At 45.5% G+C, this 23,613-nt stretch overlaps 1 protein-coding gene and 1 pseudogene across 1 annotated transcript in view; one reads left to right on the forward strand and one right to left on the reverse strand.

The window, feature by feature from the left end:
- Window positions 1-23,613, reverse strand: part of Ppm1e (protein phosphatase, Mg2+/Mn2+ dependent 1E) — a 139,843-nt gene that overhangs the window by 66,782 nt on the left and 49,448 nt on the right. The gene's annotated exons all lie outside the window — the stretch shown is intronic.
- On the forward strand, window positions 18,015-18,107 carry LOC121831891 (small nucleolar RNA SNORA70; annotated as a pseudogene).

Genomic DNA, 23,613 nt, shown 5'->3' on the forward strand with positions numbered 1-23,613 from the left:
TGCTATACATGGCCTGCCTCGGGGTTCTGAAACCTTGGTTTAAGCCTCCATGAGTGCAACTCCTGTATTTTGCATGCCTGCAAGAAAAATGTTGCATGCCTCTGGTTAAACCTCAGAAAACAGGTGGTGGTGTCACACGCCTTTAATCCCAGCACTCAAGAGGCAGAAGCAGGTGGATCTTTGTGAGTTCGAGGCCAGCCTGGTCTACAGAGAGAAATCCAGGAAAGGCGCAAAGCTACACAGAGAAACCCTGTCTTGGAAAAAGAAAAAAAAGAAAGAAAGAAAGAAAAAACAAACAAACAAAAACCCTCAGAAAACATTTCCCTAGGTAGTATTTCTTTTTCAAGGCCTATGACTTGAACCTAGGGACTCGGGCATGCTAGATAACACTACCACCGATGTCTCTCCCCAGTCCCAAGCACTCTCCTTTCAAATGAATGCTTTTCAGGTGGGTTTTTAATTCTATACCCTGGAGCGTCAGTTGGTGATGTCTTGCCCTGGTGGCAGCAGCTCCGGTCCCAATAAAAACTTTCTCCTTCATTGTGCTGATCTAACAGTTACAGCTGCCTTGGCTGCAATCATCCCCCACTCTGTGGACAACTGAACCCGTTTCATGTTTCCTAGTCAAAGTGCACTGTCTTCACCCATTTCTGCCCCGCTTGCTGGTCTTCCTCATCATCCATCTGGCAAAGAGCAGTGAGCAGTAACCACGGCACAGCTTGGATGCTCTGCTGTCTGAAATCCCTTCTGCAACGTGGGCCATTACTTGCTGGTTGCTTCGTTTGTTTGGCTTTTTGAGACAGGGTTTCCCGTAGCTTAGGCTGGCCTTGAACTCCTGATCTTCCTGCTGCCACCTCCCAAGTGCCCAGACTATAGGTGTGCAATGCATGCCTGGCTAATCTATTACTTGTAAATTTTGCCTCATTCAACTTTCAGGCTATGGGCACCATATAGACATGTTTTGCCAGGATGTAAATGAACGGCCTCTAGGCCAATTTCTGGTAAAGCCCCGGGTCCCTAGGAAACCTCATGAACACTTCTTTACTATTCACGTTTCTATCAGCATTTTGGTTTTTGAAGATCCCATCAGAATGGCTATTAGCTTCTGCTACAGAGTTCTCAGGCTCCTTTAACCCACAGCTCGAGACTCTTAGACATTCTTGTACATCAGTTCCCACAGCCCATGAAGCACATGAAGGTGGGTTAGGGTGGTTCATGATGGTCACACTTTCCAGCACCCAATTTCTGTATTAATTATGTTTCTCATCGCTAGGACAAAAATACTTGAAACAGCTTCGGAGATGGTGGGTTTGTTTTGATTCATGATCCAAGAAAGTCCAGTCCGTCATGGTGGGAACGCATGTCAGAGTGCATGGCAGCTCACAGCTTCTGCAGCAGGAATTCGAAGCTGCTTGCTTACACTTCAGACAGGTCAGGCAAAATTGGGGCTGGGCCATCACCTCTAAGGCACATCCTTTGGAACCCCCTCCCTCTTCCTGGACTTACCTCTTACAAGCTCTACAATTTCACAAACCAGTGACACCAGCTTCGGACCAGGTATTTAACCACATGGACCTACAGAGACATGTCATATTCCAACCAGTAACACTAAGCATGGCGGGACATGCCTGCATTCTCATCACGCAAGAGGCCAACTCAGAGTATCATGAGTTCCCGGCAGCCCAGGATATAAAGTGAGACTGTGTCTGAATAGGTAAGCAAATAATGGAGTGAGTAAATATAAAGGCAGCCTTTCACTCTTCTCTTCCCTCTCACACATTGCCTTCGCTGGGACACAATTAACACATCAAGGTCTTGTTTCTCATGGTCCTCTCACCACAGCCTTTCAATACCCACATCAAAGACAGGCCAGGATAAGAGCCCTAAGACTGCGCAGCGGCGCGGTAGGCGGTCAGTGATGGATGAGCTGCACCAGCAAAGGCCGGCTGCATTGTTTATTGTCAGCACTCTGTAATGGTTTTTGTGTGCGCCTGCTGCCTTCCTGTTCGGAGTCAGGGTCTCGCTGTGGACCCAGGTAACCTCCTGCACTGCCGCCCCGGTGCTGGGATTAGAAGCACGCGCCACGCCTGGCTCATAGTTGGGCTTTGCTTTGTTTCAGTACACGAAATTGTCAGGAGGAAGCCAGTGGTGGCTTGGTTGAGAGCTGGCGCACACTCTGCTCCCACCCCCACACACCAACCAGACAATAAGCGTATCGGAGCTGAACCAGCACCTAGTGGAAGGGTGAAAATCAGGGTCAGGCTGGGGTTGTTATTGATGCCTACCTTGTTCCTAAGTCGGGCAGTGGTTGCTCTGCGTGAACTTAAGTTCCTAGGTTGGGGGAGGGGAAGCCACACCTGCAGTGAAGATTCTGCAAGGTTGACTGACCCATCAGAACTTTGTAATTGTGGAAAGCCGAATGTCGCAGAGCCAGAGTCAAACTATCTTCATCTACTCAATAGCCATTCTCTGCCCACCTCTGCGTCTGACCTCTGCCTATTAGGTAACCCCTCTTAGGTTAACAGGACACTAGCGTCCACCAATCCAAAAGCTAAAATGTCATCAGATAGCATCTAATGACGAGTGGGATTTTCTCTGCTGTAGCCTTCCTACGTGATCATTTCCATCAATATGTTTGAAAATGCCTTGAAGGTTGGACGTCATGGTGCATGCTTTTAATCCCAGCTCTCAGGAGGCAGAGGCAGGTACAGCTCTGTGAGTTTGAGGCCAGCCTGGTTTACATAGTGAATTCCAGGCCAGCCAAGGCTACATAGTGAGTCCTCGTCTGAACCTCCACCCCCACCCCCAAAATACAATTAAAAAAAAAAAGCCTTGATTTACAACTTTGTTCTATAACAATAAAAACTTCATGACACTTTCTACACAGGGATATGGCATGTGAGGCAACCTGAAGCCATGTTCCTGGGCCATGGCCAATTGTACTTGGATCAAGAATAAACTCTCTCTTACTCCCTTTGATGTGAGAGCTGTGCTTTTTGTAGACAACTCTAAGTGATGTTACAGCTCCCTGAAGGTCCGGCCACAGGCAGTTTGAGAGCTGCTGCTGCTTTTGTTTTATTTAGGTTTTTTTGTTTGTTTGTTTTGTTTTTTGGGTTTTTTTTGTTTTGTTTTGTTTTTTGGGTGTTTTTTTTTTATTTTTTTTTATTTTTTTATTTATTTTTTTTTTTAGACAAGGTTTCTCTGTGTAGCCCTGGAACTCGTTCTGTAGACTAGGCTAGGCTTGAACTCATAGAGCTCTGCCTGCCTCTGCCTCCCGAGTGCTGGGACTAAAGGCGTGCGCCACCATCCCAGCGAGTGTTGCTGTGTTCATGAGGATCTGGCAGCTGCCCAACAGCCCCTCCCCCGCCCTCCCCCCAGCTGTCCTCACACAGCTGTTTTAAACATTTCGTTCACAACCCTCTGCTGCAGACACCTGGAGGCAGCTGTAAGCCAGCTGCAGGTGCCCAGAGAAAACTGAACCAGCCATGGGACACCAGAGCTGGGCTGTGGCCTTTGCTCCAGAAGACTCTATTGCCATGCTGGGTGTTCCCACACCATACTGAAAGGGCTCTAGGCGAAGTCGCTGTAAAGTGGCAACTCTAGATGGCTACAGAGAACCTCACCTGCAACCAACCGCTCAGATCGCCTCCCCCATTCCTGCTTGGGATCTCCTCTCCGATTGTCCCCAGACATGTGACCCCACTTCTCCACCCCCCAGACTCATCAGGTTGAGAGAGACTATCCTCCTGTGTGCCATCCCGTGTTCAACACTAGGTCCCAATAAAAAGCTCTCCCCGAGTACTTCGTTGCATGCTTTATCTAGCGGTAAATGCTGCTGAGCTGCTTGTACACCGCTCTCTGTAGCAGCAGCAGCTAGTGGGAAGCTGCGGAGTTCTGGAGAGCTTCTGGGAAGGGAGCCTGCAGAGCCGGCGAACTGTAGAAACGCCGGGAAGGTGAGAGATGGTGGGGAGCTGAGACACAGAAGCAAGAGGCTGTGAGGAGCTGAGATGGTACAAGGTGTGAAACCGCAAAAGAATGGAAAAGCGCAGACCAGAGGCTGCTGGATGAGCTCCAGCTATCAGAAGAAGCCGCCTAGAGTGGCTAAGAGCTGAGGACCCACAATACTAGCTCCAGGGTGCTGAGCTTTGAAAAGCCTGGAGCAACAGGTCTGAATGAACAGCACTTCAGAATACCTAAGCTTTGAGAATTTAGAGTTGTTAGTCTCCAGCTTTGAAGATCTAGGCTTTTTGCCTAGTCATAACTTCTAACTGAATAGGAAAGGAAAATCTTAGCCTTTTGTGAAAGAACTTCCCAAAGACGATCTCTCTCCTCCAGGGCTCCACTTGTAAGCTGTTAACCATGAGAGCAGCACAAGAAAAGATGACTGGGCAGAGTTCGAGTGAGTGCTGGCAGCAGCTGGACTCAGTCCTTCAGATGCTGGGCAAAAGCTCTATCGTGTGCGTGCATACATGCACACGCACACTCCCGGTCCTTTGTGTTTATGTGTTTGGAGGTGATGGGCACTGAACCCAAGATCTCACACATGTGCCCCACCATGGAACCAACCCCTACCCCTCGGCAGGCAGGTCTATTCTAATAAACTGTTTCTGGAAATACCTAAGAGCTTTTCATTCCTCCAGCTACTTCCCCACAGCAGAATATTAACTTCATTCTCCTGCCATATGCCAGCTTCTAACTCACCATTCCATAAGAGATAAAGGTTGTACTTTTTTGTGAGTGTGTGTTGATGGGCATTACACACGTGGTCTGCCACTGAGCAGCACTCTCAACCCCTGAAAAACCGAATTCTGTACGTTTCAGGTACAGGATTAGAAATACAGACAACCTAGTCATGAGCAAATGCATTTTGGTTTGCCAGTATTCCAATTTCCTGTAAAAACAAAACCCTAAAAATATACCAGTGTATCACCATTACAGCAGATTTCAAAGTATTACTCTCTGGTTATGGATTCCCTATTAATCTGCATCTTAGTTCTCTCAAGGGGAGGAAAAAAAATCAAACCAGAAAGCAACATAATGTTTAAATATGGTGGCATGCTACTTAATCTACTGGGAAAATGAATGCACAGTCTTCTAATTAAATGTTCTGAAATTCAATTAAGAGCTTATTTAATGGATCTGGGGAGAGAGCTCTTGCAGAGGACCCAAGTTCAATTCCCAGCACCCATTGTGGGAGAACAACTGCCTGTAACTCTAGTTCCAGAAGATACAACGCCCTCGTCTACTCTTCATGAGCACCTATACTTATGTGCAATGCAGATACACACACACATAAGAAATAAAAGAATTTAAGGGCCAGGAAGATGGCGGCTCAGTGAGCGAAGGTGCTTCCCCCGCAGGTCTGAAGAATTGCATCCAGTGCCTGGAACTCACGAAAAGGTAGGCGGAGACCTGACCCATGCGATTGTCTACATGTGCATGTGGTGACATATGCATGTCTACACACATCATATACGTCGTCATTATAATACTACCTAGAACGGGGCCAGCAGATGGCCCAGCACAGAAGGATGCTTCTCCCCCAGACTGACAGTCTTCGTCAACACCTGGGACCCACGTGGTGGAAGGAAAGAGCCAATCCCCACATGTTGTCCTCCTCTGACCTTCTGACGTAGAAGATTATTTTGACATGTGTTACATTTGTTTATGTACATGCAATGTATGTTTCTGCTGTGGAACATTTGTTTTAATGATACAGAGATGTGTTGCATTCTTTTATGTTGCATTTGTTTAACTCTGTGAAGCTGTGTTACTTTGCCTGTCTAAAACACCTGATGGTGTAATTAAGCGCTGAATGGCCAATAGCAAGGCAAGAGAAAGGATAGGCAGGGCTGGAAGACAGAAAGAATAAATAGGAGAAATCTGGGAGAGAAAAAAAAGAAGGAATGAGAAAAGAGGAGGAGGACATCAGGGGCCAGCCACCCAGCTACACAGCAAGCCACAGAGTAAGAAATGATGAAAGGTAAACAGGAATAGAAAAAGGTAAAAGCCCAAAGGCAAAAGGGTAGACAGAATAATAAAAGTTAAGAAAAGCTGGCTAGAAAAAAAGCCAAGCTAAGACTGGGCATTTATAATTAAGAATAAGCTTCCCTGTGTGACTTATTTGGGAACCGGGTGGCAGGCCCCCTAAAACAGCAAAAACAACCAACAACACCCTCCCCATCAAGATCTTAAATGAGGGCTGGTAAGATGGCTCTGTGGTTGACAGTGCTGGGGACTCTGTGGACTGGAGTCCAGATCCCAGCACTCAATGGCTCACACGTGTTGTAACTCCAGCTGTAGGGAATCTGATGGGCCTCTGTGGACACTTGGACATACACACAAGTGAACACATACACACACGTATAAAATCTCCTTAAAAATTCTCAAATGAGCTCTTCTAGAACATGGTACAAATCATGCATGTACTACTGAGTGAATGGTATTTGGGCCTGCAAAAAAAATTGAAACAAATGAAAACTCATGTTCCTAGTACATTTAAATCATAAAACACAGCTGATCCCACAGTCAATGAGTAGAACTAGATATCACATTCATAACAGATAAACATGGACTCCTTTGGTCTCTTGATCACTTGTAAAGTAGCTGATACTCCATAAAGACCCTTTAGACCAGTGGTTCTCAACCTTCCTAATGCTGCAACCCTTTCATACATTTTCTCATGTTGTGGTGACCCCCAATCATAAAATTATTTTGTTACTACTTCATAACTGTAATTTTGCTACTGCTACTTATCATAATGTAAATATCTGATATGCGGGATATCTGATATGCGGAATATCTGTGAAAGGTTCATTCAACTCCTCCTAGGGGTCACGATCCACATGTTGAGAACTGCTGTTTTCGGGAAAGTCTTTGTTCAGTTCATTAAAAACTTCACACATGCTAACTCCTTGGGATTCCCACTATGGTCCAAACCAGCTGGGTTCCACTTCACAGCATCCCAGGTGAGATGCTCCCTCCACTCTCCTACGAGGGACATGAAAGTATTTCTCCCCATTACATCACATCACTGAACTGAAGACATGACGCAGGGATGCTCTCTCTGCCTTCCTCTGCCTAAAATTAGGAGAGAAATTCACAAAGACAAAAGGGTTGTCTACACAAGCACTTCCCACCTAAAGGCAGGGTAGAAATTCTCTACAACCTTAATCAGCTCCGAGACAGTGCCAGAGTGTGGGAGCAGACTTTACTCCATCAGTTCATTTCCCATCTATTTTCCTTCCCACAGTTTCCTGTCTTTAGAAGCCTGGATGCTTTCTTTGTCTGTCACTTCTCTGAAATATATTGGTCTTCATTGTGACATTTATGAGCAGGACTCTTGACAAGTACTCCATCACTGCACTGTGTCCCCAGCACTGTGAGCAGGACTCTGGACAAGCACTCCATCACTGCACTGTGTCCCCAGCACTGTGAGCAGGACTCTGGACAAGTACTCCATCACTGCACTGTGTCCCCAGCACTGTGAGCAGGACTCTGGACAAGTACTCCATCACTGCACTGTGTCCCCAGCACTGTGAGGAGGACTCTGGACAAGTACTCCATCACTGCACTGTGTCCCCAGCACTGTGAGCAGGACTCTGGACAAGTACTCCATCACTGCACTGTGTTCCCAGCACTGTGAGCAGGACTCTAAGTCATTGTTATGAGGGTTTTTTCCTCTTGTGGTGAAGAGGAGGGATCTATTTTGGCTCACAGTTTAATAGTGGCGAAGGCACGACAACATTCGAGGAAATGGGTGTCACTCCTGTCGGTGACAGTGGGAGTATGAGATAGCCTGCCCACATCTTGGCATACAGCTAACAGAGACCTTGGGCTGGAACCAGGACCAGCTATCATCTTCTAGCCCCATCCCTCTTGCCCTACTCTTGTAAGCTAAGGCCCCATATTTAACAGCCTCCCAAAACAGCATCACCATCTGGAGGCTAAGTATTCAAACACACGAGGTGTGGGGGACAGTTCACATTCAAACTGTCCCATCCCGCCCATGGTTCCCGTAGGCTGATAGCCATCTTACAGTGTAAAACGTATTCAGTGCAACTTCAAAACTCCCAACTCTGTTCAAAAGTTCAAAGTCTCTCCTAAGACTCAGGCAACCTCTTAACTGTGGGCTACTATAAAACTAAAAACAACGAATCACGTACTTTCAATACATGATGCATGGAGTGAGCATTTCTATTCCAAAAGGAAGGAGTGTGTTACAAGGAAAGATCAGACCATGCAGGACAAACAGGACCCTGCAGCTCTGTGTGGCATCTGGGGCTTGAGTTGGTATCACTGCGGTATGTCTCAGTTACCTTTCTATTGCCATGATGAAACCATGCAAGGCAACTTACTGAAGAAAGCATTTAATGGGCTTACAGTTTCGGAGGGTGAGCCCATGACCACCATGACAGGAAGCATGGCAGCAGGCAGGCATGGTGCTGCAGAAATAGCTAAAAGCTTACTTGAAGCACAAGCACAAGGCAGAGAGAGCTAACTGGGAATGGCGTGGGATTTTGAAACCCCAAAGCCCACCCCCAGTGACACACTTCCTCCAACAAGCCACACCTCCTAATCCTTCCCAAACAGTTCCACTAACTGGGACCAAGCATTCAAATTTATGAGCCTATAGGGGCCGTTCTCATTCAAACCCCCCAGGCTCTAACAAGCTTGAGTAGCTGTGCCTGTCTAGTCCTCCCACATGCAGCATACACACATTCTCTCTACAGCCACTTCTACGTTTTGTCTTTAGCTTTTCTTGGCAAACATCCCACATACCTGGCATTTCCAACATCATGCTAGGGTCCCTACCACAATTTAGGATTCACTTTCACAGCTTCATGCACAACCCACCCAGGAGTCACATGTGAGCAATATGACCCTGCTACACATTGCCAAGCACAGACAGCTGTCTGGAACCTTGGTGCAAGCCTTCAGGACCCCCGTGACTCTTGCATTCTATGTACATGCAAAACTATTATGTGGATGACGCCACCACCAAGTTCTGACATTGGCTCAGTATATAGTCTGGTCCCCTTAGATAGAGAGACTCCCAGCTTACTCTGGGAGACACTTTCTAGGTAGCCCTGCTCAAGCATGACCCCTGGAAACTATCCAAGCATTGTGCTGGCTAGCTTAAACTGCCAACTTGATACAACCTACAATCACTTGGGAAGGTCTTAATGAGGACTGTCTAGATCAGGTTGGCCTGTGGTGGTTTGTCTGTAGGGGATGCCTTGACTGTTAAATGACGTCGAAAGACCCAGCCCACGTGGGGGGCACCCTTTCATGTGCTGGGCCCTGAACTGTGTAAGAGCAAAGGAGGCAGCAAGCAAACGTCATCCCCTCAGGCTTCACAGGGAAGCCTCTCTTCCCCTTCAAGGCCCCATCAAGTTTAGACCTCCAGGGACTGCACTGTTTCTGTCTAATCCTCTCCCTCCTGCTTCGAGGCACAGCCCCAGCCTCGAGGCCCTTTAATTCTAATCAACCTCAGACCTGAAGGGAACTGGGAATTGTGTCAGCCTCCTTTCTCTACTGACCACTGCTGTTCATCTTTTATTACAGAAACTAAAACTTAATCACATTCAAATGAGCTACTGGATAGAGTCCTTGGCTCAGCCAACTGCAACTGTCCGTGAATCAGGATGCAGAGTATTGTATCAAATTATGAACAGGAATCTACACGTTTTCACATAGGCATTTGTAAAAGTGAAAATAAACTTTTAGTTGGATGTTTTATTTTAGTGTGCTGAGCTTTGCTCTGTCGGGTGGGCATCAAACTGGCAATACTTGAGACGCTGGTTTCCGAGTACAGGGTACCCTGTGACTGGGAAAAAGCAGTTTCCACCAGAGATGAAGCAAGAAACATCAAAGTAAATTTGGTCCCTAGCTCCATTGCAGGTGAGATCCCCTCGGATCAGCTCATGCCCCCGTGCCAATCCCTGCTCTTTCCCTCAGCCTCTCTTTTTCCTTCCTTCAAGAGACCTCAATGAGATCCAGCTGGACCACTCTTGGGCCTATACCAAAGGATGCTCAATCGTACCACAAGGACACTTGCTCAACCATGTTTATAGTAGGGTTATTCATAATAGCCAGAACCTGGAAGCAACCTAGATGCCCCTCAACCAAAGAATGGGATAAAGAAAAATGTTGTATATTTACACAATGGAGTATTGCTTAGCTGTAAAAAAAAAAAAAAACCAATGACATGAAATTTGCAGGCACATGGATGGAACTAGAAAAAAATCATCCTGAGTGAGATAACCCAGACCCAGAAAGACAAACATGCTATGTACTCACTCATAAGTGGATACTAGATGTAAAGTAAAGGATAACCAGGCTACAATCCACAGCCTCAGAGAGGCTAGGTAACAAAGTGGGGGCCTGAAGAGGGATGCATGGATTTCCCTGGGAAGGGGAAATAGAAGAGATCCCCTGGGTAAGCTGGGGGCGGGGCGGTATGGGGGAATTGGAACACGAGGGATCGAGGGATCGGGTTGGGTGGGTTGGGGGCAGGGTGGAGGGGGAGAGTAATGAAGGAGATGTCTTGATGAGGGGGGGCATTTTCAGGTTAGGGAGAAAACTGGTACCAGGAAAACTCCCAGGGATCCACAAGGATGACCCCAGCTAAGACTCCTAGCAATAATGGAGAAGGTGCCCGAACCGGCCTTCTCCCGTAATCAGATTGTCTCCTACTGATGGTCATCAGAAAGCCTCATCCAGTGACTGATGGAAACACATGCAGAGATCCATAGCCAAGCACTGGGCCGACCTCTGAAACAACCAGCCTGGGCTCACAAGAGCTCACAGACACTGGACCAACAGCTAGGGAGCCTTCATGGGACCAACCTAGGCCCTCTACATATGTGTGACTGTTGTGTAGCTTGGTCTATTTGTGGGACTCCTAGCAGTGGGATCAGGGTCTGTCCCTACTGTTTGAGCTGGCTTTGGGGAAACTATTCCTCATTCTGGGTTGCCGCGCCCCCCCCCCCAGTCTTAACACAAAGGGAGGAGCTTAGTCCTGCCTCAACTTGATATGCCATGCTTGGTTGACTTCCATAGGAGGCCTGCCCCTTTTTCAACAGAAACAGAGGAGTAGATGGAGGGTGGGGTGGGTAGAGGGGAGGGAGGGGAATGGGAGGAAAAGAGGGAGAAGTAACTGGTCAGTATGTAAAATAAATGAAAAAAGTAATTAATTAAAAAAATCAGACAACCTTAAAAAAAGAGAGCGAGCTTGCTGGTAAGTAGAGTAATTAACACTGGTTTAGAGAACACACACACACACACCACTGAACAAAATACACAGCTATTTTTTTTGTATTGGATGGCTTGAAAGTGACATCTGTCTCTCAGGTTCAGAATGAGCCAATTTAGTATATAGCTATTTTCTTTCAAGCCTATTTTTCTGTTTATAGTTAGCTGAATAGAAAGCACCTCCATCACTTTTAAAAAGAACCATTGTATAAGTTAGGATATATACCAAATCCCTCTTAGCGGATGGGAGGAGCAGGATAGGAGTCAGTGGGGAGATAAAGCATGACTTGATTCTGTCTATTCATGCATTAGTGCTTCATGTACACTGGACAGACAAAGAGGTAAGGGCTGAATTAGCTAATGTAGCATTCTATCAAGCAGGGCCCAGCTCAATAGTCGAGCACTAGCCCAGCCTGTGAGGCCTGAGTTAGAGCTCCAACACTGTAAACCAAAACCAAGACAGAAACACTTCAGGGAATATTGTACCAATGTCAGTTTTCTAGTTTTGACAACTTCTTAGCTGTCACTGGAGGAAAGTGGGTGAACTTTATACTCTGAACTTTGTATGCTTTCGCAATTTCTATATAAGTCTAAAATTAGCTCAAAATTGAAGTTTAGAATTCCTTTTACTTATGAAGAAAGCACCTTTCACCCTATGCCCTACATTATTTTAAAAATGAGGCTGACACCAATTACTCCAACTTTCTGAAAGATCATTTTATGACTCCTGATGACACCCAGGAGTCAAGGGCTGAGGGACCACAAGTTCAAGGCCATAGCATAGCAAGTTCTGGGTCACTCAGAGTTCCAGAGCAAGACACAAACAACAACAACAACAACAAACTACATAAAGCAAATATACACACACAAATCAGTGTATGATTTGAGTCTGTGAATATAAACAGAGAACTTCTGGAAGGCTGACATTTTTCTTTAATTTCAACAAGATAAAGCCCTGAGATAGAGAACCAACCAGGACTTGGGTTTATTTTTGTGAGCCATTACAAATACAACAGTGTTTCAAAGGAAGATGACATGTCTTCCTCTGTGTTGCCCGGAGCCTCGCTGGAATCCTCTTTCCATACTGGGATCATTCTTCGTGAACAGTTAGTTCAGAGATTAATGACCAGGATACCGCAGAAACCTGAAACAGTGTCCTCTGAGGAGCGAGTGGGCGCCGCCCCTGGTGCCTCCGGCCTTTCCACTCTTTCTCCATGGCGCCCAACCCACCATGTCCCTGACCTCCACGCAACCTCAACCCAAATGGCATGGCTCTTTCTCATCTCCATATTCCTCCTTTTCGGCAGCTGCCAAGATGTATAACTTACATGGCCTGAGGTTTTCCTTTTAAACTCTAATTGTCCTTGAGCTTAAAACAAAAACCATGAACAGAGGAACAGGGTCATGCTTAGAGAAGACAGCCAAGTTCTGATCACTGTCTTCAAGTCTGCAGAAGGTTCTCATGTGACGGCAGCGCTCGCCATACTTAGAACAATTGTGTGGTGGAGAACTGGGATCATTTGTTCCACAGAGGCAAAGAAAGATAAGACAATACCAAAAAACAGTTCATAGAAGATGCGGACAGGCTTAGAAGATGATGAGTTGCCTACTGGTTTAGAGAATGAAAGCGGTGGGATAGTGTTGACATTTCAGGACTGCTGGCTAAAAATAGCAGACATACATATCCATTTATCTCAGCAATGTTCTGAAACGTGAAACTGAAATAACAGAGAAACACAGAAGATGGATTAAAAAAGGAATGGTGATCTTTACGTAGAGCAGAGAAAGCTTAATCCTCAGTATCCAGGATGGGGGCTGACAGCAAAAACCCACTGTTTGTCATCAGAGAACTACAAAAATCTAGAGAATTGGAGACATTGGTTATTTGAGGCCAGGGTGAGGATGCATGGGCAGTAAACCCATGAGGACACCTAAGATACCAACCCTCCCATGCCGCCAAACAACTGTTCCTCCCTCAGACGAGAGCAAAAAGAAAAGGTTCACTTTCTAACTAATTACACCAGACAGCTCTATCTTCAAAGACAAAAAATGTAGTTGGGGTTGGAGAGAGGGCTGGAGAGTTAGGAGGCCTTGCTGCTCAAGCATGAGGACTAGAGCTCAGATCCCAGCACTACGAAGGGAGCTCACGTGTCTTGAAATTCCAACTCCAAGGGCTCCTGCATCCTCTTCTGGCCTCCCCCAGCTCTCATGTAATCATATGTGCACACACACACAGACACACAGACACACACACAGACACACAGACACACACACACACACACACACACACAGACACACACACACAGACACACATACACAGACACACAGACACACACACACACACACATGCATACACATAAATAGAATAAATTTCTCTTTAAAGTATAGTAAGGTATAAAGGTAAATCATTTTACTGAAAATAAGGACACTATGTGAAAGGTTATATACAAACAGCTGTCTTCTCCCAGTCAATTCCTAAAACACTGTGCAGAGTCTAAAAGCCTTAAGAAATGAAACAGAGGTTGCATAAAATAGGACGAGGGCTCAAAATGCTATCATTTTTTCAATAATAACAACGGAAATTAAAGAGATGATAGAACAATGCCTTCAAAAATTCTCTAGGAACATGATATACAGACCTAAATTCTATACCCAATTAAACTAGAAATCAAGTGTGTGTGTGTGTGTGTGTGTGTGTGTGTGTGTGTGTGTGTGTGTGTTGGGGGGGGATAAAGACATTTCAGATTGGTACAAATCAAAACGCAAAATCCTTACAAGTGTGAATCTTATGAAAAGACTATGAAAAAATATGTGCCAGTCAAATGAAAGAGGAAATCAGAGAGAGAAAGACATGAGAACCAGAAACCCTGGACTTCAATTCAGGACGACACAAGGGACTTCCAACATGGTGGTGGAGCCCAAGATCAGAAGCCGCACAGGAGCACACACCAGAGCACTGGAAGTGGGTGTTTGACTCCAGAGTGATTTTACAGTTACATCACAGCCTGGAACAGAATCATAAGTATACAGAAAACTAAGCAAATGAAATAGCACTGATCATTAACTCCAGGGGAAAATAAACCATTATACAGGAAGTAAAATGTAAAGATAATATATAGTGGCTAGGCAGTAAACAGAATTCACACAATATAAACAATGTAAATGTTATTTTGTCCTAAATTATGACACAATTACGGAGAGGAGGTCTGGGAGGTCAAGTGGTAGCAGCACTCGGAGAAGATCTTTATTTTCTTCAGAGTAAGAAAGAGATAAATCCTAAAGGAAACAATTTAGATCATTTAAAACGTAGTTGCCACAAAGGAAGACCACGGGGTTGAAAGAACAGGATAGACCACTCCTCCACTATAAACCTAGAGTGCGCTATTCAGCGTTGTTTAAAATGCATGTATTAGGGCTGGAGAGGGGGCTCAACAGTTATGAGCACTTGCTGCTCTTGCAGAGGACCCAGGTTCGGTTCCCAGAAGCCACGTCAGGCACCCTACAACCACCTGTCACTCCAATCCCAGGGGATCCAATATCCTCTTCTAGACTCTGAAGGCACCTGCCCATGTGCACATACCCCCCACATGCACATACCCCCCCCACGTGCACACACTCCCTCCAAGTGCACAGATCCCCCCACACCCAAATGCACATATATAATAAAAGTAAACCTTGGGGCTAGAGAGACGGCTCTGGCTAAGAGCCCTTGCTGGTCTTCTAGCGGACCTGAGTTTGGATCCTGGCACCCATGTCTGGAAGCTTACAACTGCCTGTTAACTCCAGCTCCAGGGTGTATAAAGTGAAGAAATGACTGCTCCAAGGTATGGTTGAGGGGAAGGTTTTTCTAGTAGATAAGAAGGCGAATACAGCTAGAGACATCTGGAAGAGTCCAGCACATGGAGAGAAAGTAGACTGAACAGAGCCAGCAGACTGGACCAGGCCATGAGAGGAGAGAGAGAGGAGGAGGGGGGGAGAGGGAGAGAAAAGAGGAAAGAGACTACCCAAGGAGAGGGGACCAGGAGAGAGCGCGGCTGAAATGGCAGGTTATATAGGAATGAAAGCCCACAGCTGAGAAGCTGAGAGCAGGGGAGAGGTGAGGAGAGCTGAGAAAAGCCACAGGTACTGAGTGAGCACGGAAGCCGGCATGTGCTTTGGTATGCTAATGGGCACCACAGGTAGTCATTTGTCCTTCTGACAGTGATGAGGATTGGCACTCATCCAATGGTAGAGGGTGCCAGAATTTAGGGGAGTGGAGTTTCCTTTGGACCTGACGCGGGGGTGGGGGGTGGGGGTGGGGGGTAGATCAATACTTTTTGGACTCTGCAGGCACCAGCAAACACATGCCATACATATACAGATACATGCACATAAATAAATCTATAAAAATGTCTGCCTGACAGTGAATACAAGCTACAGCTTTCGACTCTCCCCTGGAAGTGGGATGGCAGTGTATGCCTGCATCCTAGCACCCAGGACACTGAGGCAAGAGCTCAAGGCCCATGGAGGCACATGGCAAATTCGAAGCCAGTTCTGGCTGGCTGTCTCACCACTCCCGCCACCCGCTCCCCGCCATGTGTGGCTCGGGGTCAAAGCACTGCCTAGTATTTTCAAGGTCCTGAGTTTTCTCACCAGCACCAAAACAAAGTAAACGTCACTGACTCTAGAATCTTACTCCCAGACTCACTGTATAGAAACTGTTGGTTTTGTTTGTTGAATTTATTTATTTTTTAAAGAATTTTTTTATTCATTTTACTTCCAACCACAGATCCCCCTCTCATCCCTTCTCTTGCTCCACCCCTCAGCCTCCCTACCCCCTGCACCCCCTCCTCTAAAAGGGTAAGGCCTCCCATGGAGAGAAACTCAGTTTAATTTGGTAAACATTGATTTTCATGTGTATACGTGTTTGCCTGTATGTATGTATGTGGCACCATGTGCATGCAGGTTTCTACAGGGGCCAGAAGAAGGTGTCAGATCTCATGGTACAGGAGTTACAGCTGGTTGTGAGCTGCCATGCTGGTACCGAGAACTGAACCTGGTTTCTCTGCAAGAGCAGCAAGTGCTCTTAACTAGTAAGCCATCTCTCTAGTTTGCAAAGTATTTATTTTTGAATTTTGCTGTCAGTCCAGGTTGGCCTCAAACTTGCAATCCTTCTACTTAGTCTCTGACTGCTGAGATTATAAGTGTGCCCTACCACATCCAGAAGGATCAGCCTACCCCCTGGCCTTCAAAGAGTATAACTAAGTCCGGTTGGATGAGTCTTTCCGGTGAGATCATAGATTTAAAGTCCAGTGCAATCTCTGCCATATTCCATGGACTCAGAAGCATACCTTGAGCCTTAGCCAGCAGGTTTAAATTAGCACGCAACTCAGTAAAAAGAGGACCAAAAGGACAATTTGGGTCTGGGGGCATAGCTCAGAGGTGGGACATTTGTCTAGCATGCTGACATCCTGTGCTCCACCCTCAACACTGCGGAGACAGAGGAGAGAGGTTGAGAGAGGGAGGGCTGATGGAGGGCGCAACGGGAGGGGGAGAGGGGATTGAAATGGTCAGCACACTCTACTACTGCTGCAGCAAACCCTTCAAAGAATACTCAAGCCTGTAATTTAGTGGGAGACTCTCTTACTGAGCTAAAACTAATTTCTCTTTTAAAATCTAAAATGATAGACAGTAAGCAATAATTTCATTGTGTAATTGGGTTAAATGTACATTTAATGTACTCTCTTCCTTTAATGCAGCTTATCTTTGAGGTTCTGTGGAGTTTTAGTTGCCATAACAACCTGAGTAAATCCTTCATTACTGTAGACATCTGCAGCTATTTATAAATGCAACAGCTGGATATGTCCACTTAAAATTTCTTTTAGAAAACATCAAATTTACATTTAATCTGGATAAACCTAAGAAAAAATTCAGGGAGCGAGCATTAAGACTAGAACTATTATTCCAGTATCTGAATCTTAAATATTAAAATGAACCATAAACTGTGTAGAATAAAGCAGAGAGAGCTGAAGCCCTTACATTGTCATTTTGTTGTTTTTTTATTCTTCATCTTTGTGTGTGTATGTGTGTGTGTGTACCGTAAACGCTTGTAAAGGTCAGAGAAAGCAATGTTAACAAAGCTTTCTAAACTATCAACGAACGTCAACAGAAATATGCTTATTTTATTTTTATTTAAAGATGATTTCTTCTTATGTATGTGTTTTGCCTTCTTGTATGTATATCTGTGTGTTACTTGCATGCCTGGTGCCCACGGAGGTCTGAAGAAGGTGCCGGCTCCTCTGGAACTGGAGTTCCAGATGGTTGTGAGCTACCATGTGGGTGCTGGGACTAGAACACTCTAGAAGAGCTGTCAGAGCTCCTGGTTGCTGATCCAGTATTTTTAATTCTTTTTCATTACGCATGTGTGTGTAAGTTTGTACAAATGTGAGTGTAGGTGCCTATGGAGTTGAGAAGAGAGCATCAGATGCCCCAGAGCTGGGGTTACAGGCATTTGTGAGTCACTTGACATGGTGCTGGGAACCAAACTCAGGTCCTCTAGAAGAGCATTGTGTACAGGTCAATATCCAAAGACATAAACACTGGGGTTTATATGAAACAATATTTAGCAGCTGTGCCAGCCTGAGTTCATTAAATAGTAACAACAACACATGTATAGTGCTGCATTCCTGTAAACCCAGGACTCGAGAAGCTGAGGCAGGAGCACTGAGCTTTTGGGTTCCACCTGGGCTGCATGGTGAGACCATTTCAAAAGAAGAAATCTGAAGCCAGTTAAGCTTACCAGGTTCCTTCCCTTGGTGATGTATGCAGCCTGTCACTTACGTGGGTTGCCGTAAGGGACCTTGAAGACAATTTTCTTGTGACCGTTCATGTCTCTTATCTCGGCGCTGTCAAAGTCTAGACTCCAGACAAGTATGCAGGGTGTTTTGGGGAAGCCTAAGGGGACAGTCCAGGGTTCACATCAGCCAGGTCATCATGTCTATCCACACCAAGCTGCAGAATAGGGAGCATGTGATCAAGGCCCTATGGAGAGTTCAAGTTTTCTGGCCGCCAGAAGATCCACACATCAAAGAAGCGGGGCTTCACCTGCTCAAAGGCAGATGGATTTGGGCATGATGGCTGAGAAGAAGCTCATGCGTGGTGGCTCTGGGGTCAGATACGGCCCCATCCACGCTCCCCTGGACAAGGTCTCCAGGACCTGTACTCCTGCAGGTTTCCACAAAGCTTAATTTTGCAGACATTGTACAATAATGTACAAAAATCCAGACACATAATACATGCCCAGTGCTGAGGAGGCAGAGGCAGGAGGATTGCTGAAGGTTTGCCCGTCAGGTTTACACAGAGTTCCAGGCCAGCCAGGCCTTTTTAATGAGAACAAGACAAACAAAGAACTAATCCACAGATGACCCAGACGCCCCCTAGCAATGCTGTTTTCAAATTTGGAAGACTGGCTACAGAGGCCTGAGAACCATCCCCTGCATTTGCGTGTAGTTACCCAGTCCTGGGAGCCTTTGCCCTTTCGCCTGCAGCTTTGAAGGACAGTGTGACAACAATCCTGAGAAGCCATTCCTATGTCCGGGATCTCAAGCATGTGTCTTCCTTAGTGTGATGTCCACGTGGCTCTTTCACGTTTATAATTGCTTCCCCGCACCGTCAGCCCGTGTGGCCGTTTAACAGAGGCACGTACGTGGCAGGAACATGCCCATTTCGGCTCCTCTTAGACTAAATATGATCTTAGGTAAGAGAAGTGAAGAGGCTCAGACTATTTGTCTTTTGTTTTTTTAATGTAATCTCATGCATATGAATGTTTTGTCTGCATGTGTGTGTATGTGCACTGTGTACACGCCTGGCGCTCTCAGAGGATAGAAGAGAGAGTTGGATCCCTTGGAATTAAAGTGACAGGTGGTTGTTATCTGCCATATGGGTGCTGGGAACCAAACCTGGACCCTCTGCAAGAGCAGCAAGTGCTCTTAACGGCTGAGCCCTCTCTCCAGCCTCCAAGGCTAAGACTTTTTGAGTATTTTGCCTTGTTGTTTAAAAGGCGCTCACAACTTTATAATCCCGTCTTCACAATCCAGGTTTCCATATGAGCAAAGGAGATATACTGTTTTCACTGTATAAATCAAAAAACAAATCAAGCTTGGCAGAGTTTGCCCCAGGTCAGACAAGTCCAGCACTAACAATGCTAAGCCAGTTCCCCTGACATCTTTTGTTATCCTTTGCTACCTTACTGTTTTTACAAGTGACAAGGAGAGCGAGTGGGCAATGGACTCTGACAGCCTTTGGTTGTCACAGATCGGGAACAACAGAATCAATGACGATCTGTTCTTTCTGACAAAAGATCCTGACAGCATGGTACATCAGACTGCCACCATCATTTTAATTATCAACTAAAGTATCAAACGTATGTTTCTTATATTTAAGCACTGCCCCCCTCAGGGCGGGGGGCGGGGGAGGGGAGATAAAAAGTAGAATGAACTCCACATGTTATACTCATGGCCAGCCAGTGTTTTAGACAGAAATAGCTCTCTTTTTTTTTTGGTTTTCAACACAGGGTTTCTCTGTGTTACAGCTCTGGCTGTCCTGGAACTTGCTTTGTAGATCAGGCTGGCCTCGATCTCACTGAGATCGGCCAGCCTCTGCCTCCCAAATGCTGGGATTCAAGTGTGTGCTGCCACCACCACCATCTCTGGAAAAACAGAACTATCATGTCTATGGGGAACGCCTTTAGGAACGTGAACCCATTCTATTTGCAGAGCACTTGATCCTGGTGTAAGGTCAGAGTGAAGGAGTAAGAGAAGGTGGCTCCAGTGTTGACATCCCTCCCGCTAACCACAGAGCAAACACTCAGAGGTTGTGCTAATTCTCAGCGAACCCCCTAAAAAACCAACTTGACAACTATATAACCCGCACAGCTGCTCTTGCTCTATAACCCTTGCCTGTTTATCTCAGTCGATACTGTGCATAGCCCTCTGCGCTCTCTCTCCCTCCCCCCTCTCTTTCCTGCTTTCTCTCTCTCTCTCTCTCTCTCTCTCTCTCTCTCTCTCTCTCTCTCTCTCTCTCTCACACACACACACACACACACACACACACACACACACACACACACACACTTGTCTGCCTCTCTGAATGTGTCCTTCATTCCAACCGTACTTTGCTGTCCTCCTTGTCTTTAGCTGGCTCTGTGTCATCTGCCAGCCTCCTTCCTGAAGCCGCTACTTCAACTCCCACTTCAAGCCGCGGCTTCGTTATCTTGAGCATAAAATGATTTTTTTCCTCCAGCACCTTTCAATACCTCCTTATCTCGATGCATGTCAGGCAGGCATCAGCAGCTGCTTGATGGACTGAGTTCACACTAAATGGCACATGACTGGTGAATAACAATATAATTTTAGACAGGCTGGGGAAATGGTTGAGAAAAGACCATGTTCACATATATTTAAAGTATGCATCATGAGTAAAGGAAATTCCTTGTGAGAGTTGAGTCAGACCTAAGCAGGGGTCTTGCCCGTTTAGATAAGCAGATTATCATGCTGTAAGAATAATAACAGCTCTGAAGACCTAATAGACAGCAAAATTCTGCCACTGACATAGTCAGCCCATCCCCCACCCCGCCTTTAGTTATGTAATGGAGTTAGTAAAGCCAGGACAACTCTTGTCCCGGTCTCATAGGCTCTCAAGATTAATTCCATCCCTCACGGAAGAGGATTTCAGCCATTACTCTGTTTCCATCTCCCCTCACTTCTCAAGGGGAGGAAGCTGTTTCCACTGCATCAGGAAAGCGCCAGCCTGGCCCTAAGCCATCCGCCATGTTTACATCTAAATGAAAGGAGATGTTATTATTTTGGCCTCAAAGCAGCACCCACTGGAAAGGGGGCTTAAAGGTAGAAATATTCATATTGAGAGATGAGAGAAAACAGTTTTCTTCTTTTTCCTATTAAGTTCTTTCCTGCTCCAGGTGATTACTAAAATGTGAAGTTTAGCTGAAGATCTATAATATTACATAGAATACAATCACTTATATAAACTGCTTCCCATTTGCACTTTAAAGATCTGATCTTACCATTGGAATTAAGCCCAGGGGTAAATGCTTCAAATTCAGTTATACTTTACTTGATAATGACAATTCTGGTATCTATTAGGTCTTTGTAGCTTGATATTCACACAGCATGTTACCTATAAAATTAGTAAGACCACTGCTACCAACCTTTAGGTCTGACTCATCCCCACAAGGAATTCCTTTAGTCATAGCAGAGTTTAAAATATACACCTTCTTTTTTCTGAGACAGGACTGGCATTCAGCTCAGTGTGTAGCCAAGGATGTCCTCGGCCGCCTGATCTCATGCCTCCCACTTCTGCGTACTGTGACTATAGATCTGTGCCAGCACACCCTGTGTTCTGTGGTGCTGGGGATTGCATCCAGGGCTGAGGCATGCTAGGCAAGTGCTCTACAGACTGAGCTACATCCAAAGCCTTATGTATATTTCATTATTGTTACATTTTTATTTGCATACCTTAGTAACAAATAGCACATAGCAACCCTGTTGGACTTTCTGCAGTTCAGACATGATAATGAAATAGTAGTCACTGGTGCACATGCAGTCTTTTTTATTTACTTTGCCTTATTCATAGTCTGTGTTTTAGCCACTGATATGCATAAGTGGAATAATGCAAATTATCAAGTTGTAGCCTAAAAACCAGAGTCTTTTAGCTCTTTGATCGTATCTTCTACAACTGAACAGTAAGTAATTTGAAATGGGGAAAAGGTGGTTAACCATTACGAGTCCTGAACTGATGTTACCAAATCAAGTGTGTCATCTTTTATAATCACACAGCGGTGCTGTGGGTCAGCACCACAGCAGCCCTCCCTTCGTCCTGGAGATAAAGTCTAACACTCTCAGTGGAGGCCTGAAATTGGGGATGATACTGAACCCGAGTATGCTACTTTTCCTTGGACATACAACCTATAATAAAGTTTAATTTATTATCTAGGCACAGGAGAGATCAAATAAATATAATAATTATACTATAGTAAAAGTCACATGAATCATTGAGCATGTTGGTGTACACCTTTAGTCCCAGCAGAAGGCAGAAGGCAGAGGTAGATCTCTTTGAGTTCAAGGCCAAGCTGGTATACAAATCAAGTTTCAGGTTAGCCAGGACTACAGAATGAGACCTTGTCTAAAACACACACACACACACACACACACACACACACACACACACACACACACACACACGAAGACACACACAATGTGAATGCAGTCTCCCAAAATGGTGTATTGAGTAACTTAGCAACCTCAGCATATTTCTTCTTTCCTTTTAAGTCAAGAACATTCTGGTTTTCCTTTAAAGAAAGTGGTGAGCAGTCTTCAGAAGCCTGTCTGAACTGCCAGCATCGCTGCTGTGCGTTGGGATGCAGGGGTGTTGAGTAACATGAGCAGCACTGCCACATCATCCACTGACCTCATAACCAGGATGGATAGTATATGACTATCAGGTGGGTAGCATATACAGCCTGGACATGCTGCACACAGGGATGAACCTCATCCCCGGCAGATGGTGTGGGATTCTATCATGCAACTCAGAATAGCACATGAGTTATTTCTGAAATTTCATTTATTATTTTTGTATGGCAGTTGATTACAGGTAATTAAAACTGTATAAAGAAAAAACACAAGGGACTGTTATATTATCAAAGGACATTTTCCTGTCAAGAAACTTGAGGTTTGAGATGCTTAGTGCCTTGCCTAAGCATACATAATTAGTCCTGGGGCCAGGGACAAACTCAGGGCGGCATGACACCAAAATCCATGCCCTTTGTCACTGTATTCCTTTAACATACTCATGAAGACATATATAATTACAAGTATGGCTATGGAAAATCGGGGGAGCAGAGATCAACAACCACAGTAATTAGCAGCAATTTCAATTGGACAAGAGTTTATAAAGAGGAAGCAATGGATTGGGGGTGGACTGTGGCGGGGGCGGGGGGGGGGAAGCCAACAGAAACAAAGTATATATGGAAATGCCATAGTAAAATCCATAACCTGGTGTGCTGATTTAAAAACTCAAGTGAAGCATTGCACTCACATAGTTATTCATCAAATGTTTGTTGAGCATGTATTGCCAAGGACTGTTCAAAGACTCCTGTCTTTATGAGGCTGACATAAAGATATTTTTCCAGAAAGCACCAAGTTTCAAGGCAGTAGAGAGAAGAGACAGTACAGAAGCTGTAACAAAAAGCAAGTGACAAGTGCCAGCAGTGAACTGCACCGGGGACCTGTGTGATCTAGTTATCATCGGCTCATATATGAGCTGCCGTTACCTAAAATACCAAGAAAACCGTGAATCCGGGGA

The sequence above is a fragment of the Peromyscus maniculatus genome, chromosome 8 (assembly GCF_049852395.1).
Source record: "Peromyscus maniculatus bairdii isolate BWxNUB_F1_BW_parent chromosome 8, HU_Pman_BW_mat_3.1, whole genome shotgun sequence".
NCBI classification, from domain to species: domain Eukaryota; kingdom Metazoa; phylum Chordata; class Mammalia; order Rodentia; family Cricetidae; genus Peromyscus; species Peromyscus maniculatus.